We start from the raw sequence: 21,947 nt of genomic DNA, 5'->3' as shown, positions 1-21,947 counted from the left end.
CAGTTCAAGTGATCCTGGTTCCTCAGCCTCCCCAGCCAGTATCTGGGATTACAGGTGCACACCACCATGTCTGGCTAACCCTGTAAAGACAGGGTTTCACCATATTGGCCAGGCTGGTCTCGAACTCCTGACCTCAAGTGATCAGCCTGCCTTGGCTCCCGAAGTATTGGGATTACAGAAATGAGCTACTGCACCTGGCTTTATTTTTAATTTTTGCAGGTGCATGGTAGGTGTATATATTTATGGGGCACAGGCTTTGCCACTTTTTAATGGGAATATTTGTTGTTTTTGTTGTTGATGTTGAGTTGTTTGAGTACCTTGTATATTCTGGATATTAATCCCCCATTAGATGAATAGTTTGCAAATATTTTCTCCTATTCTGTGGGTTGTCTTTTCGCTTTGTTGATTATTTCTTTTCCCATGAAGAAACTTGTTAGTTTAATTAAATCCCATTTGTCTACTTTTGTTTTTGTTTCCCACGTTCTTGAGATTTTAGTCACAAATTATTTGCCTAGACCAACGTATGAAAGAGTTTTCTCTAGGTTTTATTCTAGTATTTTTATAGTTTTAGGTCTTACATTTAAGTCTTTAATTCATTTTGATTAATTTTTGTATATAGTAAGAGATAGGGATCCAGTTTCATTCTTCTACATATGGCAATCCAATTATCCTAGCACCATTTATTGAAAAGGGTGTCCTTTCCCCCAGTGTATGTTTTTGTCAGCTTTGTCAAAGATTAATTGGCTGTAAATATGTGGCTTTATTTCTGGGTACTCTTTCTGCTCCATCCACCTATGTGTCTATTTTTATATCAGTACCATGTTTTTTTGGTTACCATAGCCTGGTAATATAATTTGAAGTCAGGTAATGTGATGCCATCAGCTTTGTTCTTTTTGCTTCGGATTGCTTTGGCTATTTGGGTTCTTTTTTAGTTCCATATTAATTTTAGGATTATTTCTCTAATTATGTGAAAAATGGTGTTTGTATTTTGATAGGAATTGCATTGAATCTATAGATTGCTTTGGGAAGTATGGTCATTTTAACAATATTAATTTTTTTACTCCATGAGCATGGGATGTTTTCCATTTGTTTGTGTCATCTACAGTTTCTTTCATCAGTGTTTTATAGTTTTCCTCATAGAGATGTTTTACCTCCTCAGTTAAATTTATTTATTTTGGTATTTTTTTATATATATATGTGTGTATATATATATGTGTGTGTGTGTATATATATATATATATATATAATGTATATGTAACATCTGCCACTTCATTTATTTGCAGGAAGAGTTAAAAAACATTTTAAGGGAGATTTTCATTTTCCCGCTAAACATGAATCATCAAGTAAAACTAACTTAACTATAGAAATGTAGCAAAGTAAGGGGAAAGCAGCACAACAACTCAAGAGGCAAAGTCTCAGAAGAGGTGGGTGCAGTCTGCGTATAACATATGCATAAACGCCCTATGATTCACTTGCTCAGGACCACCTCCCCTGAAGACAAGCACAAGGACTCATTTTAAGAGGATGTTTCCCCGCAAACATCTGAGAATGCTTCAATTTAAACAGCTTAAGGTTAAAAAGACAAAACAAACAAACAAACAAACAACACAAACAACTAACTAAAGACCCCAAAAAACTCCATGAACCACCCAGCCATAACCACCTTCCTTAATCGATCATAGGAGTTTTTCATTTTATAAAAAGATTAATAAAAATATTGAAAAAATTATTTTCTCATCTTATATTTGTAAAGACAATATAATTCATAAGTTTTTTAGAAAACAGACCAGACACTGCCCTCCAGTTTCCACCCCATTGCTGGAAGGATCAGCAGGACTAGAAAGTTTGGGATACCGAAGCTGCTGGTGGAGTATGGGAAGTCCAGCCCAGAAGAAATCAGGAAATAGGGCTCAGGGGCACGTGAGGTGTGGTTAGGAGCAACTCTACGTGATACATGGCTGTGCAGAAAAGGGGAACACAAGGTGGTCAGAAGGCCTTAAACTCCTCCTTGACATACAAAACCGGTTTTTACAAAGATCCAAGCAATTTGGTCCCAAACTGAGGTGAACACTTCAAAGTTTATTCACATGCTTTGTTTTCTCTTTTAAGAATCAAAGTTTCCCAAATTAAATGTTTCTAATATTACTACATAGGCCTAAAAAAAGAAAAGAAAAAAAAAGAAGGTTTTTAAAATCAGGATGGGGAGAAGAGATTGAAAATCATCAAATTAGTCTTCTTAGCTCCAAATGAAATGAAATTCAGAACAAAACTGTTGGTTTCTGATAGGAAACAAAAATTCAAGCATCGCTGTCCCGCCCTACCCTTGCCCCAATGCCATACACCAGCAACAAATGAGAAAAACAGCTAAAGCCCAATGAGTTGTGTTCTGCTCAAGAGCTGGGCCTGATCCCTGGGCTCCACAGCCAGCCTCCTCTGTCCAGTGGGAGGCAGTGCCAGGGATGACTTCCATGGTAGTACAATCTGCATGGCTGGTGAGGGGTGGGGTAGGATTTTCAGAATCTTCTTGAGGTTCCTCTGTTTAGCTCCTCACAGCCATCTTCCCAGCACCTTTCTCCCCTGGGCAAGGAATCCCATCAAGAGTGGCCCCTACTTGGTTGTGGGCTATAAATTGTCCTTCTCTTCTCAGTTCTCTGTCCCACTCTTGTTGTCTTCAATCTCCCCTTCCTCCCCACTGAATTTGTCATGGGCCACCTTAGGTCTGGTACTTGATTTCTGGAACATGAACCGGACCTGACCCAGAGGAAAGGCTCCTCCGCCTGGCACCGGCTCACCCACTTGTCACTGCCTTCACCTTCATGGTCATCATGCAAGTAATGCTTCTTGCTTTTGGGTGTGTACTCTGGGTCCCACTCCTCTTTCTGGCTTCTTTTTTGAAAATCGTTGCTGTTGTTTTTATTGTTCCCAGAGTAGTTGCCTCTGCCCCAGCCTCTTCCTCTGGCTCAAAATGGAAAGGTTCCTCGAGCTCTGCCACTTCCTCTTTCACTTGGACCCACCAAGACTTTGGTCCCCAGTCTCGATTTCTCAAAGCCCGTGGTGCTTTCCTCTCTTTCCTCTGTCTCTTCCGTGTACTCTTCTGCTTTGTAGGAGTGAGATGACTGGGAGGAAGGGAGGATCTGGACCTGTCTCTCGATCTCTGGTGCTTCTTCTGCTTCTTTGATCCTTTATGAGTTTTCTCTGTTTTCTCAGCTGACCTTTTCCTCGAGGGCCTGGAGTCTCAGGAATCCACTGATCCTCTCGATTTACCTCATTTAAGATCTCTCTCCTGGCTGGGCATGGTGGCTCATGCCTGTAATCCCAGCAATTTGGGAGGCAGAGGTGGGTGGATCACTAGGTCAGGAGATTGAGACCATCCTGGCCAACATGAAATACAAAAATTAGCTGGGGGTGGGGGCACATGCCTGTAATCCCAGGTACTTGGGAGGCTGAGGCACAAGAATCACTTGAACCTGTGAGGCAGAGGTTGCAGTGGGCCAAGATCATGCCACAGCATTCCAGCTTGGACGACAGAGTGTGACTCTGTTGGAAAAAAAAAAATCTCTTACGACGTTCAATATCAAGGCTGAGAGCAACAGGATCATCTTTGTATTTTCCCTCAGCGTTGCAGCCAGGTACTGGGGGAAACGTCTATTCTTCTGTGTATCTCTGGGCTTTTCTTGTTTTTGGCTGCCTCCTGCTCAGTTCGTCTCTTTAGTATTTAGTAAAGCGTTCATGTAATGTCATTCCTGAGGACCCAAAGTGATGCTCTTTAACATGGTGAATAATGGTCACTATATGTTGGGCAAACAGTTCTGAGGGGCTACGCTGAGACTGAGCTGACTGTATGTGCTGGAAAATGGAACAAAACTCCTGTTCCTTTTTGTTGCTATGGACTAGATCTCGGCAAAGCTTGCGTTCCTGAGCCAATAAGCCATTGGGTCGTGCAAAGTCCTCATCAAAAGAGTCCATCCGGACATTGCCCTGTGTCTCTCGAGTAATGGAAAAGGAAGACTTCCCTGTGGAAAAGTCTCCTTTCACTTCCAGCTTGTCTCGGCTCTCAGAAGTCTTTCTTGGGGGAGGCGATGAGCTTTTCTCCTGGACTGCTTTGTAAGCAGTCACTCAGAAATTCTTCTCAGGCACAAAGCCCTTGTGCCCACCTTTGGTTCTCTTGCCCCGATCCTCCTTTTTGGATCTCTCTGGGAAAGACTCCTCCTCCAGCTCCTCTGTTTTCCTCTGCTTTTCCTTCTCTGGAGGTGCATATACCAGGCCCTCCCATTTGCCTGACTTCTCCTCCTCCTGGTTTTCGTTTGCATCTATGATTTTAGACATATTTTGGGTTCATCATCAAACTCAGATTCCTTCCTTCCCTTAGCTTTGTCCTTATCTTGATCATCCATCTCTTCCTTGTGGAAGTCAGCCATCTTCTTCTCAAAGTCATTTCGGAGCTTATACCTTTTGGGAGACTGACTGCCCCGAAAAGGCTTCTCAGAATCAGTTTTGGGAGCAAAAGAATCAGATTTCATTTTTCCATCACCCAAGTCTGTGTCAGAGAAGCTCCCTTTCTCTTTTATTTTTTCTTTATCTGTATTTGTTTGTTTCCGTTCCTTATCTTTTCTATTCTCTGTCTTCTGCTCTTCTAGGTACCTCTTTGTACAGCCTGCTCCTCCTGGAGCAGCACTCTCCTCCTTCTGAGATGAGACATATGTGGAGCCAATGGATGGTAAATTCTTACCCACAGGGCTGTTTTTGGATGGACTCAGGGACCCAAGAACCATGGTCGAACTGAACTTGGTGTGTCCCAGGCTGATACTCAGCACCGCTTGGCAGAGTTGAGCTCATCTGGGATGTGCTGGAAAGTGGAGGACTAGGTTTTGGCACGGGGCTAGGAAGGAGTGACCTCTGCCTCACCACCACAGACTGGAGGGGGCTTTTGAGAGCTGCAATTTGCTCCCGAGGACTCAGCTCAGAAACTGCTGAGGCCCCTGATGCAGAACCAGTGCCGTAGGTGGCATCTGGCCATGGCTTCGAGCTCTCAGATGCTTTTGTATCTTGAGAGGTGCCTCCAGAGAATGTCTGCTCCCTGGCCTCATCTCCCTGGTTATCCCCGGTAGCCTGAGATGGCCGGCTATCCTTGGAAGAGGACTTTTCTCCTTTGCAGACTTGCGCTTAGAAGATTCAACTCGGCTATGGTTGGAGGAAGAACGGGAGGATGAGGAGCGCCTTGACTGGTCAGAAGACGACTTATCAGAGTTTCTAGAATGGCTCCTGGACCTTGGTGAAGGGGACCTTCTCGCTGGGGACCGGGATCTTGAACGGCCCGTATGCTTGCCGGCAATTCTGCCAATTTGAGCGGTAGTTTCCATAGCCTCCTCGGTTATACGGGCCCCATGGATAAAAGCCTCTGTTGCGCCCACGGAAATAATAGGGCCTTCTATATAGCCTTTGTTGTGACCTCGGAAATCCCGATTCTGTTATACTCTTGGGTGGTTTCTTTCTCTGTTATGAGCTGGAGAATATAATCTGGAACGAGACCTAGAACTCAGCCTGCACTTCCTTGAACCAGAGACAGATGGCCTTAGGGACCGAGACTTCCAACATGAACGAGAACGAGATCTTGATGCAGATCCTGAGCGAGGAGAGCGAGATCCAGACTTGGATTTGTTTTTGACAGCTCTAAAGAGAGGATCACTTTTCAATTACACCTTATTTGAACAGTGATTCGACTTGCACCGGATCCCAGACACTACCCCAAAAGAACACTTGCAGCACCAGTGGCTTCGTCAATTTACGAGTCAGGATACACTTCTGGGCCTGCCGCAGCGATCCCCGCTGCAGCTCGCAACGGCACAACCAGCCAGAACCTCGCCTCCGGTATTTTATATTTTTATAGCTATTGTAAATGTGATTGCCTCTTGATTCTCAGCTAGATTGTTATTGGTGTATAGAAATGCTATTGATTTTTGGACATTGTTTTTGTATCTCGCAACTTTACTAGATTCATTTATCAAACTAAGGGTTTTTGGTGGTGTTTTTAGGTTTTCCAAATTACGCAGAGACAATTTGAGTTCCTCTCTTCCAATGTGGGTGTCTTTTATTTCTTTCTCTTGCCTAATTACTCTGGCCAGTACTATCGGTACTATGTTGAATAGGGTGGTGAAAGTGGGCATCCTTGTCTTGTTCCAGTTTTTATGGGAAAGGCTTTCAACTTTTCTTCATTCAGTATGATGTTGGCTGTGGGTTTGTTGTATATGGCCTTTGTTATTTTGAGGTACATTTCTTCTATGACTACTTTGTTGAGGGTTTTTATCATGAAGGGATACTGGATTTTGTGAAATGCTTTTCCTGCATCTATTGAGATGATCATATGGATTTTGTCCTTAATTCTGTTTATGTAATGTATCACATTTATTGATTTGTGTATGTTGAACCATCTTTGTATTCCCGGTATAAAACCCAGTTGAGTGTGGTATACTATCTTTCTGATGTGTCATTGGATTTAATTTGCTAGTTTTTTTTTTATTTTTGTGCCTATGTTCATCAGGGATATTGGTCTGTAGTTTTCTTTGTTCTGTTGTGTGCTTGTCTGGTTTTGGTATCAGGGTTATACTGGCCTTGTAGAATGAGTTAGAAAGAATTCCCACCTCCTCAGTTTTTTGGAACAGTTTCAGAAGGATTGAGATTAATTCTTCTTTGTATGTTTGATAGAATTTTACTATGAATATATCTGGTCCTGGGCTTTTCTTAGTTCAGAGATTTTTTTGTTATGGATTTAATGTTCTGTGCATTATTGGACTGTTCAGGTCTTCTATTGCTTCCTGGTTCAATCTTGGGAGGTTGCATGCTTCCAGGAATTTATTAATTTCCTCTAGGTTTTCTAGTTGGTGAATGTACGGTTGTTCATAATAGTCTCTGATGATCTTTTGTATTTCTGTGGTATCATTTATCATGCCTCCTTTCTCATTTCTGATTTTATTGGGTTTTCTCTCATTTTTTCCTGGTTAGCATATCAAGTAGTTTATTGATTTTGTTTATCTTTTCAAAAAACCAACTTTTTGTTTCACTGATCCCTTGTGTGTATATATATATATTTGGTCTCTATTTAGTTTAGTTCTGCTCTGATTTTTCTTTTTTTCCTTCTACCAAGGGTTTGGTTTGTTCTTGTTTTCCAGTTCCTTGAGATGCATCAATAGGTTCTTTATTTGGAGTCTTTCTATTTTTTTTTTTTTTTTTTTTGGTGTAGGCATTTATTGCTACAAACTTCCCTTTTAGCACTCTTTTGCTGTATCCTGTAGGTTTTGGCATATTGGGTTTTGATTTTTGTTTGTTTCAAGAATTTTTTTATTTACTCCTTATTTCTTTCATTCAGTCATTCAGGAGCATGTTGTTTAATTTTCATGTATTTGTATCATTTCCAGAGTTCTCTTTGCTATTGATATCTAGCTTTATTTCATTGTGGTCTGATTTCAATTTTTTGAAATTTGTTGAGACTTGTTTTGTGTTCTAACATATGGTCTAACCTGGAGAATGTTTTATGTGCTGATGAGAAAAATGTGTATTATGCAGCCACTGGATGAAATGTTCTGTAAATGATTTTTAGGTCCTTCTGGTCTAATGTGCAGTTTAAATTCAATATTTCTCTGTTAATTTTCTGTCTAGATGAACTGTCTTATGCTGAGAATGGGGTGTTGAAATTCCTATCTATTGTTATATTGGAGCCTGTCTTTTCTTTTAAATCTAATAATATTTGCTTTATATATATGGGTGCTTCAGTTTTGGGTACATATGTTTAGAATTTTTATATCTTCTTACTGAATAGATCCTTTTATCAATATATAATGAGATTCTTTGTCTCTTTTTACTGTTTTTGATTTAAAGTCTGTTTTATCTGATATAACTACTCTGCCTAATTTTGGTTTCTGTTTGCATGTAGCTTCTTTTTCCATGCCTTTACTTTCAGTCTGTACATGTTTTTACAGATGAGATGAATTTCTTGTAGGCAGCCTATACTTGAGTCATTTAAAAAAATCCATTCAGCAAGTCTATATTTTTTTTAAATGGAAAGTTTAATTTGTTTACATTCAGGGCTATTACTGACATATCAGGGCTTATTCCTGTTATTTTGTTACTTGATTTCTGGTAATTATATATATTATTTTTTCCCTTTATTTCTCTGTTATTGTTTACTATTGTAGTTTGTTGGTATTCTACAGTGGTAACATTTGCTAATTTCCTCTTCCTTGTTTGCTTGCTCTATCAATGGCTTTTATATTTTTGAGTGTTTTCATGATGGTAGCTATTAATCTTTTGCTTCTGAGTATAGAACTTTCTTAAGCATTTATTGGAGGGCTGCTCTAGAGGTGATGAACTTCCTCAGCTTTTGCTTGTCTGGGAAAGACTATTTTTCCTTTATTTATGAAAGAAATTTTCTGGACATAGTATCCTTGGCTAACAGTGTTTTTCTTTTAGTGCTTTGAATATATCATCCCATTTTCTCCTGGTCTGTAAAGTTTCTGCTGAGAAATTAGCTTTTAGTCAGATAGAGGGTTTCCTTTATAGATGATAAAATGTTTTTCTCTTGCTGACTTTAGAATTTGTACTGTCACTTTGACTTTACACAGTCTGAATTGCAATAGGCCATGGTGAAGTACTTTTTGCATTGTATTTTCTGGGGATCATTGAGCCTCCTATATCTGGATATTTAAATCTCTTCCTAGAATTGTGAAGTTTTCATTTATTACTTTGTTAAGTAGGTTTTCTAAGCCTTTCAATTTCTCTTTACCCTCAGGGATACTAACAATTAATACATTCAGTTGCTTTTTGTAGTCCCAAGTATCTCAAAGGCTTTGTTCATTTTTTAAAAAATCTTTTTTCTTTATTTTTTGCCTGACTAGATTATTTCAAAATATTTGTCTTCAAGTTCTGAAATTCTCTATTCTGCTTGGCCTAGTCTATTTTTGAAACTTTCGATTGTATTTTGTTCTTGCTTTGATGACTTTTTCAGTTCCAGAATGTCTGTTTTTTTCAAAAAGATATTTATCTCTTTGATAAATTTTTCACTTATTTCCTGAATTGATTTTTGAGCTCTTTGTATTGCTTTTCATATTTCTCTTGCATCATTGAACTTTTAAAAATAAATATTTTGAATTCTTTATCTGGCATTTTGAGGATTGCTTTTTGGTTAGGATCTATTGCTGGAGAATTATTGTGTTCCTTTGAGGGTGTCATATTGCTTTTTCATGTTTCTTATGTCTTTACAGCATTTGCTTCTCTTTATTTTTGAGTTTTCCTTCACTGGGGGGGCTTTTTCCTGAATATGTGACTATGATGTTGGTTGGGTAGGACCCTTTGGCTTTGCTTTTGGGTGTGTGGAGTAGGGAAGACTACTATAATTTCATTGGCTATAAATAGCATCAGTGGTATCTGTGGTTTCCTTGGTGTGTTAGGGTGCGGTTATTGGTGGAGGCTGTGGTAAACTTGTGCTAGGGTCTGGAATGCCAGATTGGTCTGTCTTTAGCTTTCAGTGGGGCTAAGCATGTCTATCCTTGTGCTCTGTGGCAGTGTATTCTGACACTTGTGTTGGTGGTTCAAAGCAGGCTGATTTTTGGGCTCTGGGTGCCTTTCTCAATGCTGGTTGTGGTAGTGGTGGACTGGTTGGGTGAGTAGGCTCTTGGGTTCCTGGGCAGCCACATGATGTGGGCAATGGTGGTAGCAGTAGTGGTGAGATGCTCTTCTGATTCCCAAGTGCTGTGCTTTTGTATTGGCAGTTGTTGCAATGGGCCATGCAGGCTGGCTTCCGGGCCATGCAGGCTGGCTTCCAGGCCACTAGGTGGTGCATGCAGGTAGAAGCAAGCACCTGCAGATACTTGAGGTGGTAGTGATATGTTGTTTGTGCCCAGCCTCTGTCCCCCAGGATAAATGCTTAGGTGCCCCAGGTGGTGGATTGGGTTATGGAACCCCCCAGGACCATGGATCCTGCACTCTGTCTCAGAGGGTGGGGTGAAGCCAAGCAGAGCCAGACCAGGCAGACTTGTGCACAGGTCCCCCAATGATGAGTGCATGGACTAGCTGTGATGAGGAGTTGGGGGTGAGGTGGGTTGATCCTTGGGCCCTGGAGAAATGCTTGGGTGAGGGGCAACCACCACTACAGTGAGGTCTTACCATGTGGTGGGGGTGGCCAGTCCCAGCAGTCTCAGCAGCCACAGCCTTGGCCAGCAGCTGGGGGACTTATGTCCTTTTCATGCCCCAGTGCTTGTGGGGCTCCCTCCCCCATCCTGGCTGTTGCAGCTGGGGGATCCCTCCCCCATCCTGGCTGTTCAGTCAGACCTGGTAGTTCATGCCTAGCCCGGAACTCAGCCCTGGGCCATGGGGGCCCTCTTCCCAGCTCATGTCCAAGTTTCTGCAGCAACTCTTGTCTTACTCAGGACAAGTGGAGGAGTTGCCCACATGTAGCTCCAGCAGCTGCAGCCCACAGCACACTTGCTTCTCAGTCCCGTTTGCAAAAGCCTCCCCGACACCCCTACCTAGGCCCCATGCCCCACTCTGGAAGCAGCAGCCTGAGTTTCCCCAATGCCCGGGACTGGTGCCACTGGTTTCCAGGACTGAGCATAGTCTGTTAAAAGCAAGGATCAAGAATGGTGTTTTATTGTAGCTCCTCAGGTCCCAGAAAGAGTGTGAGACCCAAGGTGTGTTCCCTCCTTGGGGTTTCTTCCTACAGTCTCCTGGCTGCTCCCAAGTCAGAATCAGGGCTTAGAAGAGTCAAAGTCTTTCTCCTATGGCTTGGATGGTACAGTTCCCAAGTGAGAAGGTAAACTGTAGGAAGACACTCACTCACCTTCCCCTGTACTGAGGAATTCACTACCAGTTCCGGGCCAATCCTAGCCACAGAAGCTGCACATTTTCCTTCTCCTTCCTAGATTTTAGTGTTTCCTATCATTTTTTTTTTCTGTCAAACTCCCACATTCTACCTTGGATAATGTGTTTAAAATGTGAATGTTGGCCAGGCACAGTGGCTCCTGCCTGTAATCCCAGCACTTTGGGAGGCAGAGGTGGGCAGATCACAAGGTCAGGAGATCGAGACCATCCTGGCCAACATGGTGAGACCCCCGTCTCTACTAAAAATACAAAAATTAACTGGGTGTGGTGGCAGGCGCCTGTAATCCCAGCTACTCAGGAGGCTGAGGAAGGAGAATTGCTTGAGCCCGGGAAGCGGAGGTTGCAGTAAGCTGAGATTGCGCCATTGCACTCCAGCCTGGCAACAGAGGGAGACTCCAGCTCAAAAAAAAAAAAAAAAAAAAAAGAGACTGTCTACATATTTTTTGGTAATTCTAAGTGGATGAGGCATGCTTACAATGCTTCTAGTCAGCCATCTTAAAAAACAAAACAAAACAAAACAAAACAAAACAAAACAAAAAAACACCTATACTGTTAAGATAGTCTCTTAGAGCTTATCCTAAAGGTGGGCAATATGCTCAAAATTGCAATAGGTGAGAGAAGGCATATGTAGTGACCTGCATATAGCACTCCAAGCTTTGGTTATTGCTGTTTGCTCCTGATACGGTCCAAAAGGGGCTACATTAGACAGGAAATTCAATTTTTTCTTTTTGCCTTTCACATATCTGCATTTTAATTTGAAATTTATTCCATGCTTTCTTTAGCTGGGTGAGTGTGGATTGCCGTATTTCATCCAAACTAAGACACTGTCAGTTTTAAGGTACACCATTATTTTATTTACCACTATGAAAGAAAAAAACCTGCCAATTAAACGATGACAATTATAAGACATATCACCATTTCAGAGATGTTACTATGTTATAATTCCTGGCAAGAAGGGGAGGTACAGTGTTGAAATGCAACATTTTAAGATTGCTGCCTCCCATGAAAGAGGAGGCTGTTATTTCTGGGATGAGATCAAGTTTCCCTTGAACTGTTTTTGCAGGTTATCTTCTCTACACTTGGTGTTCATGCATGGAAGAGCAAAACCTGGTTCTGTGTTAGCACATATTTTGTGTTACATTGATCTCTATCTTGCTAATTACAAAACAAAGTTTTATAGAATAAAAACAAGTGATTATAGAAACCAAATTGAGAATCAGGACTAAGGATAAAGTTTAACAAGAAAATGTAATTACAGGAAGTTAGAACACTCTCTCCTCTGTATCATTTAAAGATTAAGAGACTCAGCAAGAAGAAAAGGGAAAATTTTGTCCTATTGATTGTGGAATTAGCTAGGAAAGGTGTCTGTGAGTCCTTTATACTCTGAAATATTCTTCTACACTATGGAATTTTAATAATCAGATTTCACTCTTGAAGTTTAATAAATGGCACTGAAAGTTGTTTTTTCCAACTCAGGTGCGAATATAACCAAGATTGTTCTTTGTCCCTAGTAAAGAGAAGGCTAGATATTACTATTTCTATAAAACTCTAGTAGGATTTAGAAATAACATTTAATATGCTGTAGGCCATAAGGCAAAGGGTACACAATGACTGGAATTTATTTTTCTAAACTGAACTAGTAGAGTATATGTATGTGACTTTTATTCAGACAAGACATGTAAAAGAAGCCTCTCCGCTCCTAAACCTAGAGCAACTGGATTTGAAAACCAGATTTGCAACCCATGTTATTTGATGGCAGTTATAAGATTTTGGCCCCAGGGCAAGAGGTGATTTGGTTAAGGGTTATTTATTTTTTGCCTTCACAGGATACCTTGTGGTATTTTCATCCTCTTTTTCCCACACACAGTCTTCATAGCTTGAACTACTTACAACAGGGTTTTTTTTTTTGTTTTTTTTTTTGAGATGGAGTCTTGCTCTGTTGCCAGGCTGGAGTGCAATGGTGCAATCTCAGCTCACTGAAACCTCTGCCTCCTGGGTTCAAGTGATTCTCCTGCCTCAGCCTCCTGAGTAGCTGGGACTACAGGTGTGTGCTGCCACGCCCAGCTAATTTTGGTATTTTTAGTATAGACGGGGTTTCACCATGTTGGCCAGGATGATCTCAATCTCTTGACCTCATGATCCACACACCTGGGCCTCCCAAAGTGCTGGGATTACTGGTGTGATCCACTGCACCTGGCCAGAACAGTGGTTCCTAACCTGGACTCCACATTAGAATTAGCAGAGGAACTTTAAAAAAATACTAAAAATATCCATGCATACATCTTATTCCAGCCCAGTGAATTCAGAATCCCTGGAGTAGGTCCCAAACATAAAGGTTTTTTTTTTTTTTCTTGAGCTCCGAAGTGTTTGTAGTGAGTATCCCAAATTGGGGATCCCCTGATGTAGAATTATAATGCTTGCTCCTGGGGTTTTGCAGATGTCAGCATGGAGACTTGGATTTAGTCCACATTAGTAACAAACCTTCCTAGAACAGGAGGCTGAAATCTTTGGATTGAAATAACCTTTATCTTAGGGTCAGGTTTCCCAGAGGCAAGACTCTGAGATGAGAGTTTATGTGTAGGTGATTTCATTTAGAAAGTGCTCCCAGGAGAAAGCTGTAAAAGAGCAAGGAGGACAGGGAGCGGAGTGTAGTAACTGGTTTTTAAAGGTGGCTGCCTCCCATTCGTTTCCTCCATGTTTGCACAAACCACTCCACCCACCAGGGAGGGGTCTATTTCCCCTCCCATCAGAGTTGGCCTTATAACTTGCTTCGACCAACAGACATGGTAGAAATGATTCTGGCCTAATTCCAGGCCTGTCTTTTAAGATGCCTAGCAGTGTCTGCTTGTCCCCAGCAGTAACCAGTTGCCATGTAAGTAACCCGACCACCTGAGACCACCAAGCTGTGAAGTTTGAGCTAGCACCATGGGGAGGTGACATGGAGTAGAAAACTGAGGAATCCAGCTGGCAGTGAAAACCAAAGCCCCAGACATATGACACTAGTCCAGCCAGTCCAGCCAGCCCCTACAGTCGTTTCAGCCATCCCAACTGAGGTCCCAAACATCATAGACAGAGACAAGCAATCCCTGCCATGCCTTGTTTGAATTCCCAACCAAAAGAATCATGAGCAAATACAATAATTGCAGTTTTAAGCTTTGGAATAGTTTGTTATGAAGCAATAGAAAATTGAAATTTGGGGTAGTTTCACAGTGATAGAAGACTAATGTTTGGGTGGCTTATTGTGCAACACTAGATACCGGAAATAGGAAGAAACCCCCCTGCAGGGATAAAATTTCAAGCAAAATCCTGTGACGGTTATCTCCAGCCTGATCCCATTGGGAAAATCTGAATTATGTCTCAGGATTATCCTGATATTAGGCTTTCATATTCCTAGTTATTGGATCAGGCCTACTGTGTGGTCAGAAACAGTGGCATAAACTCCCAGGCTTTTCTCGCTTTCTGAGGAGCACTGGCAGAATTAACCATCCCTCAAAGGACACCTGGCCTGTGGCAAGTGCCACATCATCATATCAGAGCATGTGGTAGTAACTGTCTTCTGATATTATTTCTCAATGTTTTGCAGAATATGCAACCCAAGCAAGAAAAAAAAAAAACCAGAAAAGTGAAAAAGAAAAAAAAAAAGAAATACAAGTATCTTAGGCATAAAGTTCAAATTTGATCAATAAAAGGGAATTAAGACTTTATTTAACAATAAAAAATTATGGGAGGAACCTTTGTAGATAGGGGAACAGGTTGGTGCAGTTTCTTTTTGCAAGATAGGAAAAATAAGCCACGAAAAATACTGCAGGTAGAAGATGCTTGTGTAGCAAAGCAGAGGAAAGCAGCTTTGTGACAACGCTGAACATTTCCTGCTGTTCAGAGAAGCATGAAGTGGGAAGATGCTAAATTGTTGGCAGGTGTGTCTGATACTAGCGTTGGCACACCTAACTTCATAATTTCTGACCTAGTTGAAGAAATGCCTATGATCTTTTTGCTGGGTTTAATTATAGCATAAATATAATCCACTTCTTTAAAAAGAAAAAATTGGTTAGAATTCAATTATTGTTTCTGTGGAGAGAATTAATTTTCAACAAAGTGTTATAGAGAATCTGTGTTGGCAGTTCTGGGAGGAAGACCTCATTTTCTAAATGCAAATTTTGGCTCCTCCTGTCTTCTTCCTTCTACCTCAACACTTAGAAAACTACCAGAAACAGGTTTTTTTTTTTTTTTTTCTGTTAACTCATAAAGCAGTAAGTTTTGTGATATTCTTTTCTAGGTAGATCTTACATTAGAACAGAAAAAAATTCTTCACTAGGCATGTGGTTTTATACTTGCAGATGTTTGGAATGGATCATCTTTATGTGCTCATTCATTAAGAGCTAATCTATCCCACTTGCTGATATACACACACACACACATACACACACACACACAATTTCAACTCCTGCTGTGCACTACAAGCACTGCCTTTGGGGGTTATGCAGGGTGAGGTGACAACTTTTGGCAGTGCCAAAAATGCTTAACTGCTGAGGTTAAGCTAGGAGCTCTGGGTGAATGTTGCCTCAAAACGGCTGCTGGCACCCAAGCCAAATTAGCCAAGGAATCAATTACCCTCAGGTGGCTGCCACAGAGATATCACCACCAAAGCTGCTGAGAGAAAAACCTCTGGTCAAGCCAGGCTTCTGATGATACAAAGGAACAGAATACACATCTATCTCCTGGGTCATTGTTTCCCTTCCTCAATTTTCAGCCTGCAGGACACAGGCAGTTTCAGCTGGCCCCAAGTTAGCAGCCCTTCCAGCACCTGGGCATCATTTCTTCTATTCAGATACCTTATCTGGAAATAATGAAAGTTTAATATGAGGCAATCAGACCCCAGGGATTTCCAAATGATACCTGATGGAGAGAGGTCTTCTGGGGTCACAGACACAATCACTGTTTCCTTCAGACCTGCGATTGCTCACTGCTGGGGATGATTGGGATTTGCAAGTTGATTAAAGCTGGAGATTTAGTGTCTGAAATAGAATTTCTCAGATAATTGCTGGAAATTGGCCAATGCCTTTGTTGCACTGAGCTCCACATAGCAGATTATATGCTCTCGGACTTAAACCAGATCCATGAAAGGGATCTCAAGGAGGAACCTTCAGAACTGGTACTCTGTCTTCTGACATGCAGAACAAGACGAGAGAGGATTGGATGCTTCCTTGGGATTGGGTGCTGAAGAAAATGAAATCAAAGCAAAGATTTCCTTCTGGAAACAATTTCAAAGAGAAGTCCATTTCTTTCTCCAGCTGAATCTTTTCTTTGGTAATTTCATAGTTTTCTTCATGTAAATATTCATGTCTTTCTTGATTTTTCCTGCACAAAAACATGTCTGCCTCTTACAGTAGGCCAGGACTTGATTAAAACAGTATCCCAGAAAAGCTATTAGAGCTTATGCTTCCAAACCAAGACCCAAAACATCTTTGTGCAGTGCCAAAGTTGAAAATGTTGTGAAGTGGTATGCTTGAAAGATTTTTAAACAAAATTATACCACCCAAGATTGGTGAGAGGACCTGGAAAAATGTACTCCCATACTCTATAAATTCTCCAAGAAAACATTTTGGCAACGTTGACCAATGGCCGTAAAAATGTTCATGTCTTTGGACCCAATACTTCATCTAGGACTTAATCAAGGACTTAGTCTTTAGGAAATAATCAAGGGTGTGAACAAAGGTTTAGCTTGTTCCATCTTTGCTGGTGCCTGTCTAGCAAGAGCATGTCTAGCAAAAGCATGTCTAGCAAAAGCTTGGCAATAGTGTTCAACTTGGGAGGACTAGAGTAGTGTATATCCAATAACAATAAAGATGGAAATGTTAACAGTGGTTGTCTTCACATGGTGCAATTACAATTTTATTTTGCTTATCTCTATTCTCTAATTTTTCTTCAATGAATATGTTACTCATTTAAAAATATTTTCAAAAACTCCCTTTGAACTGTAATAGTTTTGTTGCAGAAATTTGTCTACTGACATGAAAAAATGTTCACAAAAATAATTAATGTAAATAAAATGGTATTAAACTGTATGTAGTATGATTCCACTTTTGAAAAAGAGAAATCAATGTATTCTCTTTGTCTTTTTCTCTGTCACACACACCTGGAAGTGCACACACCGGTATATTTCAGTGGCTTTCTGTTGACGGAGAGATAATGGTAACTTAATTTTTTCTCTTTGTTTGTTTATATAATTTATAACTTTTCTTCGGTGAACATGTAATATTTGTATAATTGAGAAAAAATAGAGTATAATTTTACATGCAATAGACGGGAGGCCTTATGTGTGTACAGATGCTCTCAACTAAGATATTTTAAGATTTTTTAACTTTAAAATGGTGAGAAAGTACTACACATTCAGTAGAAACCTTACCATTCTGTTTTTTACTTCCAGTATTCAATAAATTACATGAGATATTCAACACTTTATTATAAAATAGGCTTTGTGTTAGATAATTTTGCACAGCTGTAGGCAAAGGTAAGTGTTCTGAACAAGTGCTGGTACCTTGATTTCAGCCTTATGAAACCCAGGCCAGAGACATCAGTCAAGCCAACTGAGAGTTCTGATCATGAGGTGATACATTTGTTGATGTAAGCTGGGAAGTTTTCATAGCCAATAGAAAATGAAACACATGAAAAGTAAGTTTCACTCCCATCCTTGTACCCCAGCCCCATGTTTTCCTTTCCTGGAGACAAATTCCCTATGTTTAGAAGGAAAAAAGCAAAGAGAAAAAGGAAGGAAGGAAATAGGTCTATTTTGGGAGGTGTTTGAAGCAGAGATTTTATTAGGGAAGAGAAAAGAGTAGGAAGGATAGTTCTTGGATTTTTTTTTTTAGGGAAAACTGGAATGCTGCCTTGTGCCAAGTGTAATACTGTCCATGTGAAAATGATTAATAAAACTGTAAGAACATTTATGATCTTCTTAATTAACATTTAAAAACAGAAAAGAAAACCACAGCTACTTAGAAAGTGTGTATAATTAAGAACATAATGGGGAACTTAAAAGATTTGTCTGTATCACAAAGGAAAGCTCCCTGTGTGAAAATGTCAGAGGTTTTTCTTTTAGAGCCATGAAAAAACTTCTGAATAGTTCAGTCATGTCCCTCCTAGAAGCCAAAACCTTTAAGAGTATGGGAGGAGAGAGAGTAGAAGGGAGAAAAGGAAGAGACCATTAGTCAATTTAAAGAAGGGAATTACATGAACAGAAAGGGCTTGTGAATATTCCGAATAGAATCTGAGTTTGTATAATTTCAAACAGGTCTGGACAAGGTAGACAAAAGGCAGTCATTTAGACAGATTGAGGTCATTTTGTATGTCCTTGCGTCTACTGACAGTTAAACCAATAATCAGTGTGTGGTCTTTTATTTCTCTTATTGATATTTGGAACGTTGACAGTCTATCAGCTAATGTTTATATCTTAAACCTGTGTCGTTTTGTTTGGATTTTTTTGGTGTTGGGGGCAGAGAGGAGCAGGAAGTTCAGGAAGGGAAGGCAATAAATCATCCAATGTTTGTGCTGGCATATTATTTAGAAGAAGGACTGAATCTACCACAAACCACAGAATACTGAAAACTGACCTTCGTGTTGAAAACTCCCTGCATTTTACTTCATCCAATTGATTCACAACTGAGAAATCCATTTTTTAAATGCTTCATGAATATTTGGAGGAAATGAAGTATATTGACTAGTTTGATGAATATTAGCCCTAGTGGGAACATTGTAACCATCCTTATAGCATATGAATGGCGAAATAATCATTGTTCAAGTCACATTGCAAATAAGGCAACCGGCAACTTTTTCATGACAAAAATATCAAAATAGAAAATGGTACTGTCAGCCGTTTTTATTTTTAAACAGAAAACAAAACATTGTATTGCTTTGCTATAATTTTCTCAAGAGATTCTTCCTGAGAAGAATAAGATGTAACTCACAGACTGTTATTTCCAAGTAGTGAATGTATCACAATGTATGAGATTACCCAGGAGTTCACTTAGAGACTTGTATATCCCCAAACTCAAAGTTACAGTTACATTTATTGCAAAGAAAGGCCAGAAACAATTTCCTCTGAAGTCTTCCTGCCTGTTAACATACACCACAGAGCACCAGGACTGATGAACCCATGTGGCCCCTTTACCCTAACAAAAGAATTTCTGGTAGCTGAGCGAGTGCTCTTGATAGTCAGGGCTCCTTGGGTCTCTGCTCTTGGCTGAAAAGAAAGCTGTCTTAGCTAACGTGATTTTTTGATCCATCTTAGAATGCCTTCAAGGTTAGCAAAGGGAGCTTGGTTTAATTTGCTTTGGCAGAGGAATGAGGACAAGTGGGACCTATCGCAGGTAAAAGGAAAAGGCAGCTGGAGGGTGTTCTCGTAATGCCAATGTGGAGGGCAACACACCTTGGGCTTTCAGTTAAGGTTTCTTATAGCTTTCTTTGGTTCATCTCAGGTTCTCTTTGTGTAGCTAATGAACAAGACGTCACAGGTGGTTAAAATAACCCCAGAAGAAACTGGGATCCTAATTATGGGCGTTAAATCAAAGAACATGTTTATTTGTTATGATCACACATTTTCAAAAGACAAAACATTAATACTCATGTAGTTGTCCTAATCAATTTGCTAAGAGGTCTCCACATCCAGCCCTGTTAGCTGGATCAAGCTGCACGCATCTGTTTGCCAACTAGATTATTGCTGATTAAGCTGGATAGTTGCTTATTGTTGTTATGAGAAATATGGGATCAAATGCTACAGTTCTGACTGAAACATGACGTTTTAGAAAATCAATGTACATTTGTCTTTAAATTTCAGAGTCATATTGACTGTTGATAACATCTGCTGTTAGTTTTCTTTTTCTACCAATCTAGAAGGAAAGTGTTCAAATACTTTTGTCAAAAGATTGACAAGAAGTTCCTCCTTCTTGTTTCATTTATAAAGCTGCAGTTTTGTATCTCATTATCTTTTAAAGACTGTATCAAAAAAGTGGAGCACTATTCTTGACTGTGGGAAGTAGTTATCGTGATTTTGGCAGGAGTTTGTGACTATCTATTTTACAGAATTCAAATCAGCTCACTTCTGTGATGACCCATCTAATAAACTTTGGGTTTTTCCATTTAAACTTTCTTGGACTCATGATAGTTCTCAACATATTTCTCCACTTATCTGTCTTGTTGTCTTCCTAATGGAATCAGGTGGGTGGCTTGCTGCTGAGCTTTGATGATTGTGATGCACCGTGCCTGGTGGGAGCTTCTCAGATGCAAAGGTGGGGAGCTGACAACAGTGAGAACTGCTGTGGGCAGCCATATGAGCTGCCATGTGTTTTAATTAATAGACCACACAATATTTAGGTCTCAGCTTCCAAGCCACTTCCTCAAGGAAGGCTTTTCTTTCCTAAATTTTATTTTTAAAGTGTTTAACAATTAATATATAATAGTCGTACATACTTTGGGGGTGCATATGTTATTTTGATACTTGCGTACGATGTGTTATGATCAAACCAGGGTAATTGGGATATCCATCACGTCCAATATTGATCTTTTTTTTAAATTTTGGGAACAATACAGTTCTTCTCTTCTAGTTGTTCAACCAATTTCTCCTCATTTCTCTCCCTTCTCTTATCAGCCTCTCATAACCACCATTCTACTCTCTGCCTCCAAGAGATTCACTTTTTAGCCCCCACATATGAGTTAGAACATGCAATATTTGTCTTCCTGTGCCTGGCTTATTTCACTGCACTTAATGATCTCCAGTTCCATTCATCTTGCTGCAAATGACAGAATTTCATTCTTTTTATGGCTGCATAATATCCCATTGTGTATATATACCACATTTTCTATATTCATTCATTTGTTGGACACCTAGGTTGATTCTATATCTTGGCTGTTGTGAATAATGCTGCACTAACATGGGAATGCAGACATCTCTTTGATATACTGATTAAGAAACCTTTTCTAACTGTCCCAAATTAAATGTCCATTCATAATCCACAACTCCCTCCACCTCCTCTTTCACAATGCTCATCAAATTTCCAAGTACTTATCTATCTTTCCTCATAAACTATATGCTCCATGAGGGGCAGAAATTGTGTCTATCTTATTAATGTCTATATCTCTAGTACAAATCCAATACCTTACCACTCAATCACAACTATATGCACATCATTCTTTCTTTTTTGATTATATCACTTACATCTTAGAAGGCGCCCACTTTTGCAGTGTATAATGCCATCTTTGTGGCTTGGCTTTGAGAAAATTTCCCACTATACTTCTTGGCTTCTCTATCAGAATTTTTCCAGGTTTCCTTGTCAATAAACTCAAGCTAATGAAAATGCAAATCTCATGTTTTATGGGAAGAATTTCTCTAAGACTACATGGGTGCTTGTTTATTTGACCATTCTGTCTTGTATGTACACCTGCTGTACAAATGCTTGCTAAATACTTGCTGAGGTTAGAAATCAGTGTTAGAGGAAGTGGTAATATGGGCTCAGGAGCTTAAATTTGAAAAAGCACATTTGGCCTCCCACATTTAGATCTTTACAGAATGTAATGCCAGACAGATTCATCTTTCCCATTGCACAGATGAAGCTAATTACTTGAGACAACAGGGTTGCAGTAGAGAAAGAGTTTAATAATCACATGGCCAGCCAAGTTGAAGGATGGGAGTTATTAATCAAATCAGCCTCCCTGAGAATTCAAAGGCTAGAGTTTTTCAAGGATAATTTAGAGGGCAGGAGGGTAGAGAATGTGTAATGCTGATTGGTTGGGTTGGGAATGAAATCACAGGAGGTTGAAGCTGTCTTCTTGGGTCACTTCCTGGGTAGGAGTCACAAGACCAGTTGAACCTGTTTCTTGGTATGGGTTACATGTTTCCAGCTAGTCTACCAACATGCAAGCTTTGAAAGATACCTCAAACACCAGTTAAGGTTTTACAATAGTGGTGTCATATATAGTAGCAACTGGGGAGGTTACAAATCTTGTGACCTCTGGCCACATGACTCCTGAACCTAATTCTAGCCTTGCAGCCAATTTATTAGTTTTACAAGGCAGTTTCAGTCCCT

The 21,947-nt window shown here is 40.2% G+C and overlaps 2 pseudogenes; both read right to left on the bottom strand.

Moving 5' to 3' along the window:
• Positions 1-2,607: 2,607 nt before the first annotated feature.
• On the bottom strand, positions 2,608-3,269 carry LOC134729920 (thyroid hormone receptor-associated protein 3-like; annotated as a pseudogene).
• Positions 3,270-3,432: 163 nt separating this feature from the next.
• The window catches only part of LOC100972097 (thyroid hormone receptor-associated protein 3-like), an 81,527-nt pseudogene continuing 63,012 nt past the window's right edge, over positions 3,433-21,947 (bottom strand).

Source organism: Pan paniscus, chromosome 2 (genome assembly GCF_029289425.2).
Source record: "Pan paniscus chromosome 2, NHGRI_mPanPan1-v2.0_pri, whole genome shotgun sequence".
Classification (NCBI taxonomy): domain Eukaryota; kingdom Metazoa; phylum Chordata; class Mammalia; order Primates; family Hominidae; genus Pan; species Pan paniscus.
The sequence above is the reverse complement of the archived record's forward strand: the minus strand, read 5'-3'. Positions and strand labels throughout refer to the sequence as shown.